The sequence below is a fragment of the Leucopleurus acutus genome (assembly GCF_964270905.1).
Source record: "Leucopleurus acutus genome assembly, chromosome: 1".
Classification (NCBI taxonomy): Eukaryota; Metazoa; Chordata; class Mammalia; order Artiodactyla; family Delphinidae; genus Leucopleurus; species Leucopleurus acutus.
Window position 1 is genome coordinate 119855195 of NC_139142.1, and position 15226 is coordinate 119870420.

Here is a 15226-nt window from a genome sequence, read left to right on the forward strand (position 1 = left end):
AGTAGCTCTTGTCTATTACATATTTGGCTTATGGAACAGTATCTGTGCTAATTTCAATCTCTGGTTTCATGCAGCACCCCAACTCACCTTTCCCCTAAGCTAGCGTAAGTTGGTATTCTACATTTGAGACCCTGTTCTGTTTTGTAATTCAGTTCCTGTGTAGCCAAGTTTACATTCCGTGTAGTAGTGATATCTTATGATGTTTCTTTTTCTGTGTGACTTATTTCACTTACAATCATCGTACCTTAATCCACTCATTATGCTGCTACGGGCCTGATGACATAGATTTCATTGCTGAGTGATATTGCATTGTACGTAAGTACCACAACTTCTTTATCCGTTTTTCGCTTTCTGTGATATTGAACTTGTACCGTAAACGAGGTTCTTGTAAACAGAGCCGGCCCAAACTTTGGGGTGGCTGTGTCTTTTTGATTTTAATTTCCCTAAGCTATAGGACCATAAGTGGAAGTGCCCTAGGCTCTGTTGCTTTGTTTTTTAGATGTTTCAGGAAACAGCATACACTTCTCCAGAGTGGCTGTTGGCAATTTACATCCCGCCCATCAGCATAACAAGGCTCCCAATTCTCCATGTCCTGTCTTGCCTTTCTGGATTTTACACTTTTTTCAGATGGCCCTTTTGACCGGGGGGCAGTGAGACTTCATTGTAGTGCAGATTTCCTTTGCAAGCTTGCTTGGTTGGCCAAAAAGGGCGTATGCGTTTTTTCCTGAATATATTCAGGAAAAAACGCATACGCCCTTTTAGGCCAAGTGCATCATTGTGGACGTTCTGCCTCTTTTCCTATGCTTTACATGCAATTCCCGTCTACCTCCTGAAATCGGTTTCCTGCAATTCTGCCCCGCTTTCAAGTCCTCTTGGCAGCCTTACTTCAATATATTTTTGGACGATAGCTGTCATTTATAACTCTGCAGGTTTGTGAATTACAGTGCCCCTGAGCTCCTTTCTTCAACTCGCTTTCTTGTGAGCTGGCCGCAACACCGCAGGATTGCTTCAGGCCCTAGTGTGGTTCCGGCACGGCACGCTGAGCCTTTGGTTAATTCCTCTTCCTGGTGGGAAATGAGAGTTAAATTTGCCCGTCCAGACACCCCCAGCTAGTCTCTCATTGGTTCTCCCTATTCCTGTACATTTTCCGCAGAAATTGCAAACTGGGCCAAACAGGAGGTTAAAGGCACTGACTCTCCAAGTGGGGAGAGTGTTAGTAAAGCGTCTGGAGTTTGCACCCGAGTACCAGGGGACGAAAACTGAGACACATTTGAACACGTTTCCCGATCACACGGTGGATCATACTCTGGGTTCCACATGCATGTTTTAGCTGAAGGAAGAATCCCTTAAACCTGGAGAGTTGAGACCCATGGAATGGGTACCATGCAATATGACTTCAAAGGGTCTGCATTTGCTCACCGAACCTCACCAATCCTATCACTGCTGCGTTTATGCTGCTGTACACATGCTTGATTGTCTTTCGGAGACATATAAATCCGTAGGTTTTAAGATTATTTCTAGTCAGGTATATTCTTAGGCGTTTAATATGGGGTGTTGAGTCCACTTCGTTGAGCAAGGAGTAGCTCTTGTCTATTACATATTTGGCTTATGGAACGGTATCTGTGCTAATTTCAATCTCTGGTTTCATGCAGCACCCCAACTCACCTTTCTCCTTAAGCTAGCGTAAGTTGGTTTTCTACATTTGAGACCCTGTTCTGTTTTGTAATTCAGTTCCTGTGTAGCCAAGTTTACATTCCGTGTAGTAGTGATATCTTATGATGTTTCTTTTTCTGTGTGACTTATTTCACTTACAATCATCGTACCTTAATCCACTCATTATGCTGCTACGGGCCTGATGACATAGATTTCATTGCTGAGTGATATTGCATTGTACGTAAGTACCACAACTTCTTTATCCATTTTTCGCTTTCTGTGATATTGAACTTGTACCGTGAACGAGGTTCTTGTAAACAGAGCCGTCCCAAACTTTGGGGTGGCTGTGTCTTTTTGATTTTAATTTCCCTAAGCTATAGGACCATAAGTGGAAGTGCCCTAGGCTCTGTTGCTTTGTTTTTTAGATGTTTCAGGAAACAGCATACACTTCTCCAGAGTGGCTGTTGGCAATTTACATCCCGCCCATCAGCATAACAAGGCTCCCAATTCTCCATGTCCTGTCTTGCCTTTCTGGATTTTACACTTTTTTCAGATGGCCCTTTTGACCGGGGGGCAGTGAGACTTCATTGTAGTGCAGATTTCCTTTGCAAGCTTGCTTGGTTGGCCAAAAAGGGCGTATGCGTTTTTTCCTGAATATATTCAGGAAAAAACGCATACGCCCTTTTTGGCCAAGTGCATCATTGTGGACGTTCTGCCTCTTTTCCTATGCTTTACATGCAATTCCCGTCTACCTCCTGAAATCGGTTTCCTGCAATTCTGCCCCGCTTTCAAGTCCTCTTGGCAGCCTTACTTCAATATATTTTTGGACGATAGCTGTCATTTATAACTCTGCAGGTTTGTGAATTACAGTGCCCCTGAGCTCCTTTCTTCAACTCGCTTTCTTGTGAGCTGGCCGCAACACCGCAGGATTGCTTCAGGCCCTAGTGTGGTTCCGGCACGGCACGCTGAGCCTTTGGTTAATTCCTCTTCCTGGTGGGAAATGAGAGTTAAATTTGCCCGTCCAGACACCCCGAGCTAGTCTCTCATTGGTTCTCCCTATTCCTGTACATTTTCCGCAGAAATTGCAAACTGGGCCAAACAGGAGGTTAAAGGCACTGACTCTCCAAGTGGGGAGAGTGTTAGTAAAGCGTCTGGAGTTTGCACCCGAGTACCAGGGGACGAAAACTGAGACACATTTGAACACGTTTCCCGATCACACGGTGGATCATACTCTGGGTTCCACATGCATGTTTTAGCTGAAGGAAGAATCCCTTAAACCTGGAGAGTTGAGACCCATGGAATGGGTACCATGCAATATGACTTCAAAGGGTCTGCATTTGCTCACCGAACCTCACCAATCCTATCACTGCTGCGTTTATGCCGCTGTACACACGCTTGATTGTCTTTCGGAGACATATAAATCCGTAGGTTTTAAGATTATTTCTAGTCAGGTATATTCTTAGGCGTTTAATATGGGGTGTTGAGTCCACTTCGTTGAGCAAGGAGTAGCTCTTGTCTATTACATATTTGGCTTATGGAACGGTATCTGTGCTAATTTCAATCTCTGGTTTCATGCAGCACCCCAACTCACCTTTCCCCTTAAGCTAGCGTAAGTTGGTTTTCTACATTTGAGACCCTGTTCTGTTTTGTAATTCAGTTCCTGTGTAGCCAAGTTTACATTCCGTGTAGTAGTGATATCTTATGATGTTTCTTTTTCTGTGTGACTTATTTCACTTACAATCATCGTACCTTAATCCACTCATTATGCTGCTACGGGCCTGATGACATAGATTTCATTGCTGAGTGATATTGCATTGTACGTAAGTACCACAACTTCTTTATCCATTTTTCGCTTTCTGTGATATTGAACTTGTACCGTAAACGAGGTTCTTGTAAACAGAGCCGTCCCAAACTTTGGGGTGGCTGTGTCGTTTTGATTTTAATTTCCCTAAGCTATAGGACCATAAGTGGAAGTGCCCTAGGCTCTGTTGCTTTGTTTTTTAGATGTTTCAGGAAACAGCATACACTTCTCCAGAGTGGCTGTTGGCAATTTACATCCCGCCCATCAGCATAACAAGGCTCCCAATTCTCCATGTCCTGTCTTGCCTTTCTGGATTTTACACTGTTTTCAGATGGCCCTTTTGACCGGGGGGCAGTGAGACTTCATTGTAGTGCAGATTTCCTTTGCAAGCTTGCTTGGTTGGCCAAAAAGGGCGTATGCGTTTTTTCCTGAATATATTCAGGAAAAAACGCATACGCCCTTTTTGGCCAAGTGCATCATTGTGGACTTTCTGCCTCTTTTCCTATGCTTTACATGCAATTCCCGTCTACCTCCTGAAATCGGTTTCCTGCAATTCTGCCCCGCTTTCAAGTCCTCTTGGCAGCCTTACTTCAATATATTTTTGGACGATAGCTGTCATTTATAACTCTGCAGGTTTGTGAATTACAGTGCCCCTGAGCTCCTTTCTTCAACTCGCTTTCTTGTGAGCTGGCCGCAACACCGCAGGATTGCTTCAGGCCCTAGTGTGGTTCCGGCACGGCACGCTGAGCCTTTGGTTAATTCCTCTTCCTGGTGGGAAAGGAGAGTTAAATTTGCCCGTCCAGACACCCCCAGCTAGTCTCTCATTGGTTCTCCCCATTCCTGTACATTTTCCGCAGAAATTGCAAACTGGGCCAAACAGGAGGTTAAAGGCACTGACTCTCCAAGTGGGGAGAGTGTTAGTAAAGCGTCTGGAGTTTGCACCCGAGTACCAGGGGACGAAAACTGAGACACATTTGAACACGTTTCCCGATCACACGGTGGATCATACTCTGGGTTCCACATGCATGTTTTAGCTGAAGGAAGAATCCCTTAAACCTGGAGAGTTGAGACCCATGGAATGGGTACCATGCAATATGACTTCAAAGGGTCTGCATTTGCTCACCGAACCTCACCAATCCTATCACTGCTGCGTTTATGCCGCTGTACACACGCTTGATTGTCTTTCGGAGACATATAAATCCGTAGGTTTTAAGATTATTTCTAGTCAGGTATATTCTTAGGCGTTTAATATGGGGTGTTGAGTCCACTTCGTTGAGCAAGGAGTAGCTCTTGTCTATTACATATTTGGCTTATGGAACGGTATCTGTGCTAATTTCAATCTCTGGTTTCATGCAGCACCCCAACTCACCTTTCCCCTTAAGCTAGCGTAAGTTGGTTTTCTACATTTGAGACCCTGTTCTGTTTTGTAATTCAGTTCCTGTGTAGCCAAGTTTACATTCCGTGTAGTAGTGATATCTTATGATGTTTCTTTTTCTGTGTGACTTATTTCACTTACAATCATCGTACCTTAATCCACTCATTATGCTGCTACGGGCCTGATGACATAGATTTCATTGCTGAGTGATATTGCATTGTACGTAAGTACCACAACTTCTTTATCCATTTTTCGCTTTCTGTGATATTGAACTTGTACCGTAAACGAGGTTCTTGTAAACAGAGCCGTCCCAAACTTTGGGGTGGCTGTGTCTTTTTGATTTTAATTTCCCTAAGCTATAGGACCATAAGTGGAAGTGCCCTAGGCTCTGTTGCTTTGTTTTTTAGATGTTTCAGGAAACAGCATACACTTCTCCAGAGTGGCTGTTGGCAATTTACATCCCGCCCATCAGCATAACAAGGCTCCCAATTCTCCATGTCCTGTCTTGCCTTTCTGGATTTTACACTGTTTTCAGATGGCCCTTTTGACCGGGGGGCAGTGAGACTTCATTGTAGTGCAGATTTCCTTTGCAAGCTTGCTTGGTTGGCCAAAAAGGGCGTATGCGTTTTTTCCTGAATATATTCAGGAAAAAACGCATACGCCCTTTTTGGCCAAGTGCATCATTGTGGACGTTCTGCCTCTTTTCCTATGCTTTACATGCAATTCCCGTCTACCTCCTGAAATCGGTTTCCTGCAATTCTGCCCCGCTTTCAAGTCCTCTTGGCAGCCTTACTTCAATATATTTTTGGACGATAGCTGTCATTTATAACTCTGCAGGTTTGTGAATTACAGTGCCCCTGAGCTCCTTTCTTCAACTCGCTTTCTTGTGAGCTGGCCGCAACACCGCAGGATTGCTTCAGGCCCTAGTGTGGTTCCGGCACGGCACGCTGAGCCTTTGGTTAATTCCTCTTCCTGGTGGGAAATGAGAGTTAAATTTGCCCGTCCAGACACCCCCAGCTAGTCTCTCATTGGTTCTCCCCATTCCTGTACATTTTCCGCAGAAATTGCAAACTGGGCCAAACAGGAGGTTAAAGGCACTGACTCTCCAAGTGGGGAGAGTGTTAGTAAAGCGTCTGGAGTTTGCACCCGAGTACCAGGGGACGAAAACTGAGACACATTTGAACACGTTTCCCGATCACACGGTGGATCATACTCTGGGTTCCACATGCATGTTTTAGCTGAAGGAAGAATCCCTTAAACCTGGAGAGTTGAGACCCATGGAATGGGTACCATGCAATATGACTTCAAAGGGTCTGCATTTGCTCACCGAACCTCACCAATCCTATCACTGCTGCGTTTATGCCGCTGTACACACGCTTGATTGTCTTTCGGAGACATATAAATCCGTAGGTTTTAAGATTATTTCTAGTCAGGTATATTCTTAGGCGTTTAATATGGGGTGTTGAGTCCACTTCGTTGAGCAAGGAGTAGCTCTTGTCTATTACATATTTGGCTTATGGAACGGTATCTGTGCTAATTTCAATCTCTGGTTTCATGCAGCACCCCAACTCACCTTTCCCCTTAAGCTAGCGTAAGTTGGTTTTCTACATTTGAGACCCTGTTCTGTTTTGTAATTCAGTTCCTGTGTAGCCAAGTTTACATTCCGTGTAGTAGTGATATCTTATGATGTTTCTTTTTCTGTGTGACTTATTTCACTTACAATCATCGTACCTTAATCCACTCATTATGCTGCTACGGGCCTGATGACATAGATTTCATTGCTGAGTGATATTGCATTGTACGTAAGTACCACAACTTCTTTATCCATTTTTCGCTTTCTGTGATATTGAACTTGTACCGTAAACGAGGTTCTTGTAAACAGAGCCGTCCCAACCTTTGGGGTGGCTGTGTCTTTTTGATTTTAATTTCCCTAAGCTATAGGACCATAAGTGGAAGTGCCCTAGGCTCTGTTGCTTTGTTTTTTAGATGTTTCAGGAAACAGCATACACTTCTCCAGAGTGGCTGTTGGCAATTTACATCCCGCCCATCAGCATAACAAGGCTCCCAATTCTCCATGTCCTGTCTTGCCTTTCTGGATTTTACACTTTTTTCAGATGGCCCTTTTGACCGGGGGGCAGTGAGACTTCATTGTAGTGCAGATTTCCTTTGCAAGCTTGCTTGGTTGGCCAAAAAGGGCGTATGCGTTTTTTCCTGAATATATTCAGGAAAAAACGCATACGCCCTTTTTGGCCAAGTGCATCATTGTGGACGTTCTGCCTCTTTTCCTATGCTTTACATGCAATTCCCGTCTACCTCCTGAAATCGGTTTCCTGCAATTCTGCCCCGCTTTCAAGTCCTCTTGGCAGCCTTACTTCAATATATTTTTGGACGATAGCTGTCATTTATAACTCTGCAGGTTTGTGAATTACAGTGCCCCTGAGCTCCTTTCTTCAACTCGCTTTCTTGTGAGCTGGCCGCAACACCGCAGGATTGCTTCAGGCCCTAGTGTGGTTCCGGCACGGCACGCTGAGCCTTTGGTTAATTCCTCTTCCTGGTGGGAAATGAGAGTTAAATTTGCCCGTCCAGACACCCCCAGCTAGTCTCTCATTGGTTCTCCCCATTCCTGTACATTTTCCGCAGAAATTGCAAACTGGGCCAAACAGGAGGTTAAAGGCACTGACTCTCCAAGTGGGGAGAGTGTTAGTAAAGCGTCTGGAGTTTGCACCCGAGTACCAGGGGACGAAAACTGAGACACATTTGAACACGTTTCCCGATCACACGGTGGATCATACTCTGGGTTCCACATGCATGTTTTAGCTGAAGGAAGAATCCCTTAAACCTGGAGAGTTGAGACCCATGGAATGGGTACCATGCAATATGACTTCAAAGGGTCTGCATTTGCTCACCGAACCTCACCAATCCTATCACTGCTGCGTTTATGCCGCTGTACACACGCTTGATTGTCTTTCGGAGACATATAAATCCGTAGGTTTTAAGATTATTTCTAGTCAGGTATATTCTTAGGCGTTTAATATGGGGTGTTGAGTCCACTTCGTTGAGCAAGGAGTAGCTCTTGTCTATTACATATTTGGCTTATGGAACGGTATCTGTGCTAATTTCAATCTCTGGTTTCATGCAGCACCCCAACTCACCTTTCCCCTTAAGCTAGCGTAAGTTGGTTTTCTACATTTGAGACCCTGTTCTGTTTTGTAATTCAGTTCCTGTGTAGCCAAGTTTACATTCCGTGTAGTAGTGATATCTTATGATGTTTCTTTTTCTGTGTGACTTATTTCACTTACAATCATCGTACCTTAATCCACTCATTATGCTGCTACGGGCCTGATGACATAGATTTCATTGCTGAGTGATATTGCATTGTACGTAAGTACCACAACTTCTTTATCCATTTTTCGCTTTCTGTGATATTGAACTTGTACCGTAAACGAGGTTCTTGTAAACAGAGCCGTCCCAACCTTTGGGGTGGCTGTGTCTTTTTGATTTTAATTTCCCTAAGCTATAGGACCATAAGTGGAAGTGCCCTAGGCTCTGTTGCTTTGTTTTTTAGATGTTTCAGGAAACAGCATACACTTCTCCAGAGTGGCTGTTGGCAATTTACATCCCGCCCATCAGCATAACAAGGCTCCCAATTCTCCATGTCCTGTCTTGCCTTTCTGGATTTTACACTTTTTTCAGATGGCCCTTTTGACCGGGGGGCAGTGAGACTTCATTGTAGTGCAGATTTCCTTTGCAAGCTTGCTTGGTTGGCCAAAAAGGGCGTATGCGTTTTTTCCTGAATATATTCAGGAAAAAACGCATACGCCCTTTTTGGCCAAGTGCATCATTGTGGACGTTCTGCCTCTTTTCCTATGCTTTACATGCAATTCCCGTCTACCTCCTGAAATCGGTTTCCTGCAATTCTGCCCCGCTTTCAAGTCCTCTTGGCAGCCTTACTTCAATATATTTTTGGACGATAGCTGTCATTTATAACTCTGCAGGTTTGTGAATTACAGTGCCCCTGAGCTCCTTTCTTCAACTCGCTTTCTTGTGAGCTGGCCGCAACACCGCAGGATTGCTTCAGGCCCTAGTGTGGTTCCGGCACGGCACGCTGAGCCTTTGGTTAATTCCTCTTCCTGGTGGGAAATGAGAGTTAAATTTGCCCGTCCAGACACCCCCAGCTAGTCTCTCATTGGTTCTCCCTATTCCTGTACATTTTCCGCAGAAATTGCAAACTGGGCCAAACAGGAGGTTAAAGGCACTGACTCTCCAAGTGGGGAGAGTGTTAGTAAAGCGTCTGGAGTTTGCACCCGAGTACCAGGGGACGAAAACTGAGACACATTTGAACACGTTTCCCGATCACACGGTGGATCATACTCTGGGTTCCACATGCATGTTTTAGCTGAAGGAAGAATCCCTTAAACCTGGAGAGTTGAGACCCATGGAATGGGTACCATGCAATATGACTTCAAAGGGTCTGCATTTGCTCACCGAACCTCACCAATCCTATCACTGCTGCGTTTATGCCGCTGTACACACGCTTGATTGTCTTTCGGAGACATATAAATCCGTAGGTTTTAAGATTATTTCTAGTCAGGTATATTCTTAGGCGTTTAATATGGGGTGTTGAGTCCACTTCGTTGAGCAAGGAGTAGCTCTTGTCTATTACATATTTGGCTTATGGAACGGTATCTGTGCTAATTTCAATCTCTGGTTTCATGCAGCACCCCAACTCACCTTTCCCCTTAAGCTAGCGTAAGTTGGTTTTCTACATTTGAGACCCTGTTCTGTTTTGTAATTCAGTTCCTGTGTAGCCAAGTTTACATTCCGTGTAGTAGTGATATCTTATGATGTTTCTTTTTCTGTGTGACTTATTTCACTTACAATCATCGTACCTTAATCCACTCATTATGCTGCTACGGGCCTGATGACATAGATTTCATTGCTGAGTGATATTGCATTGTACGTAAGTACCACAACTTCTTTATCCATTTTTCGCTTTCTGTGATATTGAACTTGTACCGTAAACGAGGTTCTTGTAAACAGAGCCGTCCCAACCTTTGGGGTGGCTGTGTCTTTTTGATTTTAATTTCCCTAAGCTATAGGACCATAAGTGGAAGTGCCCTAGGCTCTGTTGCTTTGTTTTTTAGATGTTTCAGGAAACAGCATACACTTCTCCAGAGTGGCTGTTGGCAATTTACATCCCGCCCATCAGCATAACAAGGCTCCCAATTCTCCATGTCCTGTCTTGCCTTTCTGGATTTTACACTTTTTTCAGATGGCCCTTTTGACCGGGGGGCAGTGAGACTTCATTGTAGTGCAGATTTCCTTTGCAAGCTTGCTTGGTTGGCCAAAAAGGGCGTATGCGTTTTTTCCTGAATATATTCAGGAAAAAACGCATACGCCCTTTTTGGCCAAGTGCATCATTGTGGACGTTCTGCCTCTTTTCCTATGCTTTACATGCAATTCCCGTCTACCTCCTGAAATCGGTTTCCTGCAATTCTGCCCCGCTTTCAAGTCCTCTTGGCAGCCTTACTTCAATATATTTTTGGACGATAGCTGTCATTTATAACTCTGCAGGTTTGTGAATTACAGTGCCCCTGAGCTCCTTTCTTCAACTCGCTTTCTTGTGAGCTGGCCGCAACACCGCAGGATTGCTTCAGGCCCTAGTGTGGTTCCGGCACGGCACGCTGAGCCTTTGGTTAATTCCTCTTCCTGGTGGGAAATGAGAGTTAAATTTGCCCGTCCAGACACCCCCAGCTAGTCTCTCATTGGTTCTCCCTATTCCTGTACATTTTCCGCAGAAATTGCAAACTGGGCCAAACAGGAGGTTAAAGGCACTGACTCTCCAAGTGGGGAGAGTGTTAGTAAAGCGTCTGGAGTTTGCACCCGAGTACCAGGGGACGAAAACTGAGACACATTTGAACACGTTTCCCGATCACACGGTGGATCATACTCTGGGTTCCACATGCATGTTTTAGCTGAAGGAAGAATCCCTTAAACCTGGAGAGTTGAGACCCATGGAATGGGTACCATGCAATATGACTTCAAAGGGTCTGCATTTGCTCACCGAACCTCACCAATCCTATCACTGCTGCGTTTATGCCGCTGTACACACGCTTGATTGTCTTTCGGAGACATATAAATCCGTAGGTTTTAAGATTATTTCTAGTCAGGTATATTCTTAGGCGTTTAATATGGGGTGTTGAGTCCACTTCGTTGAGCAAGGAGTAGCTCTTGTCTATTACATATTTGGCTTATGGAACGGTATCTGTGCTAATTTCAATCTCTGGTTTCATGCAGCACCCCAACTCACCTTTCCCCTTAAGCTAGCGTAAGTTGGTTTTCTACATTTGAGACCCTGTTCTGTTTTGTAATTCAGTTCCTGTGTAGCCAAGTTTACATTCCGTGTAGTAGTGATATCTTATGATGTTTCTTTTTCTGTGTGACTTATTTCACTTACAATCATCGTACCTTAATCCACTCATTATGCTGCTACGGGCCTGATGACATAGATTTCATTGCTGAGTGATATTGCATTGTACGTAAGTACCACAACTTCTTTATCCATTTTTCGCTTTCTGTGATATTGAACTTGTACCGTAAACGAGGTTCTTGTAAACAGAGCCGTCCCAACCTTTGGGGTGGCTGTGTCTTTTTGATTTTAATTTCCCTAAGCTATAGGACCATAAGTGGAAGTGCCCTAGGCTCTGTTGCTTTGTTTTTTAGATGTTTCAGGAAACAGCATACACTTCTCCAGAGTGGCTGTTGGCAATTTACATCCCGCCCATCAGCATAACAAGGCTCCCAATTCTCCATGTCCTGTCTTGCCTTTCTGGATTTTACACTTTTTTCAGATGGCCCTTTTGACCGGGGGGCAGTGAGACTTCATTGTAGTGCAGATTTCCTTTGCAAGCTTGCTTGGTTGGCCAAAAAGGGCGTATGCGTTTTTTCCTGAATATATTCAGGAAAAAACGCATACGCCCTTTTTGGCCAAGTGCATCATTGTGGACGTTCTGCCTCTTTTCCTATGCTTTACATGCAATTCCCGTCTACCTCCTGAAATCGGTTTCCTGCAATTCTGCCCCGCTTTCAAGTCCTCTTGGCAGCCTTACTTCAATATATTTTTGGACGATAGCTGTCATTTATAACTCTGCAGGTTTGTGAATTACAGTGCCCCTGAGCTCCTTTCTTCAACTCGCTTTCTTGTGAGCTGGCCGCAACACCGCAGGATTGCTTCAGGCCCTAGTGTGGTTCCGGCACGGCACGCTGAGCCTTTGGTTAATTCCTCTTCCTGGTGGGAAATGAGAGTTAAATTTGCCCGTCCAGACACCCCCAGCTAGTCTCTCATTGGTTCTCCCTATTCCTGTACATTTTCCGCAGAAATTGCAAACTGGGCCAAACAGGAGGTTAAAGGCACTGACTCTCCAAGTGGGGAGAGTGTTAGTAAAGCGTCTGGAGTTTGCACCCGAGTACCAGGGGACGAAAACTGAGACACATTTGAACACGTTTCCCGATCACACGGTGGATCATACTCTGGGTTCCACATGCATGTTTTAGCTGAAGGAAGAATCCCTTAAACCTGGAGAGTTGAGACCCATGGAATGGGTACCATGCAATATGACTTCAAAGGGTCTGCATTTGCTCACCGAACCTCACCAATCCTATCACTGCTGCGTTTATGCCGCTGTACACACGCTTGATTGTCTTTCGGAGACATATAAATCCGTAGGTTTTAAGATTATTTCTAGTCAGGTATATTCTTAGGCGTTTAATATGGGGTGTTGAGTCCACTTCGTTGAGCAAGGAGTAGCTCTTGTCTATTACATATTTGGCTTATGGAACGGTATCTGTGCTAATTTCAATCTCTGGTTTCATGCAGCACCCCAACTCACCTTTCCCCTTAAGCTAGCGTAAGTTGGTTTTCTACATTTGAGACCCTGTTCTGTTTTGTAATTCAGTTCCTGTGTAGCCAAGTTTACATTCCGTGTAGTAGTGATATCTTATGATGTTTCTTTTTCTGTGTGACTTATTTCACTTACAATCATCGTACCTTAATCCACTCATTATGCTGCTACGGGCCTGATGACATAGATTTCATTGCTGAGTGATATTGCATTGTACGTAAGTACCACAACTTCTTTATCCATTTTTCGCTTTCTGTGATATTGAACTTGTACCGTAAACGAGGTTCTTGTAAACAGAGCCGTCCCAACCTTTGGGGTGGCTGTGTCTTTTTGATTTTAATTTCCCTAAGCTATAGGACCATAAGTGGAAGTGCCCTAGGCTCTGTTGCTTTGTTTTTTAGATGTTTCAGGAAACAGCATACACTTCTCCAGAGTGGCTGTTGGCAATTTACATCCCGCCCATCAGCATAACAAGGCTCCCAATTCTCCATGTCCTGTCTTGCCTTTCTGGATTTTACACTTTTTTCAGATGGCCCTTTTGACCGGGGGGCAGTGAGACTTCATTGTAGTGCAGATTTCCTTTGCAAGCTTGCTTGGTTGGCCAAAAAGGGCGTATGCGTTTTTTCCTGAATATATTCAGGAAAAAACGCATACGCCCTTTTTGGCCAAGTGCATCATTGTGGACGTTCTGCCTCTTTTCCTATGCTTTACATGCAATTCCCGTCTACCTCCTGAAATCGGTTTCCTGCAATTCTGCCCCGCTTTCAAGTCCTCTTGGCAGCCTTACTTCAATATATTTTTGGACGATAGCTGTCATTTATAACTCTGCAGGTTTGTGAATTACAGTGCCCCTGAGCTCCTTTCTTCAACTCGCTTTCTTGTGAGCTGGCCGCAACACCGCAGGATTGCTTCAGGCCCTAGTGTGGTTCCGGCACGGCACGCTGAGCCTTTGGTTAATTCCTCTTCCTGGTGGGAAATGAGAGTTAAATTTGCCCGTCCAGACACCCCCAGCTAGTCTCTCATTGGTTCTCTCCATTCCTGTACATTTTCCGCAGAAATTGCAAACTGGGCCAAACAGGAGGTTAAAGGCACTGACTCTCCAAGTGGGGAGAGTGTTAGTAAAGCGTCTGGAGTTTGCACCCGAGTACCAGGGGACGAAAACTGAGACACATTTGAACACGTTTCCCGATCACACGGTGGATCATACTCTGGGTTCCACATGCATGTTTTAGCTGAAGGAAGAATCCCTTAAACCTGGAGAGTTGAGACCCATGGAATGGGTACCATGCAATATGACTTCAAAGGGTCTGCATTTGCTCACCGAACCTCACCAATCCTATCACTGCTGCGTTTATGCCGCTGTACACACGCTTGATTCTCTTTCGGAGACATATAAATCCGTAGGTTTTAAGATTATTTCTAGTCAGGTATATTCTTAGGCGTTTAATATGGGGTGTTGAGTCCACTTCGTTGAGCAAGGAGTAGCTCTTGTCTATTACATATTTGGCTTATGGAACGGTATCTGTGCTAATTTCAATCTCTGGTTTCATGCAGCACCCCAACTCACCTTTCCCCTTAAGCTAGCGTAAGTTGGTTTTCTACATTTGAGACCCTGTTCTGTTTTGTAATTCAGTTCCTGTGTAGCCAAGTTTACATTCCGTGTAGTAGTGATATCTTATGATGTTTCTTTTTCTGTGTGACTTATTTCACTTACAATCATCGTACCTTAATCCACTCATTATGCTGCTACGGGCCTGATGACATAGATTTCATTGCTGAGTGATATTGCATTGTACGTAAGTACCACAACTTCTTTATCCATTTTTCGCTTTCTGTGATATTGAACTTGTACCGTAAACGAGGTTCTTGTAAACAGAGCCGTCCCAACCTTTGGGGTGGCTGTGTCTTTTTGATTTTAATTTCCCTAAGCTATAGGACCATAAGTGGAAGTGCCCTAGGCTCTGTTGCTTTGTTTTTTAGATGTTTCAGGAAACAGCATACACTTCTCCAGAGTGGCTGTTGGCAATTTACATCCCGCCCATCAGCATAACAAGGCTCCCAATTCTCCATGTCCTGTCTTGCCTTTCTGGATTTTACACTTTTTTCAGATGGCCCTTTTGACCGGGGGGCAGTGAGACTTCATTGTAGTGCAGATTTCCTTTGCAAGCTTGCTTGGTTGGCCAAAAAGGGCGTATGCGTTTTTTCCTGAATATATTCAGGAAAAAACGCATACGCCCTTTTTGGCCAAGTGCATCATTGTGGACGTTCTGCCTCTTTTCCTATGCTTTACATGCAATTCCCGTCTACCTCCTGAAATCGGTTTCCTGCAATTCTGCCCCGCTTTCAAGTCCTCTTGGCAGCCTTACTTCAATATATTTTTGGACGATAGCTGTCATTTATAACTCTGCAGGTTTGTGAATTACAGTGCCCCTGAGCTCCTTTCTTCAACTCGCTTTCTTGTGAGCTGGCCGCAACACCGCAGGATTGCTTCAGGCC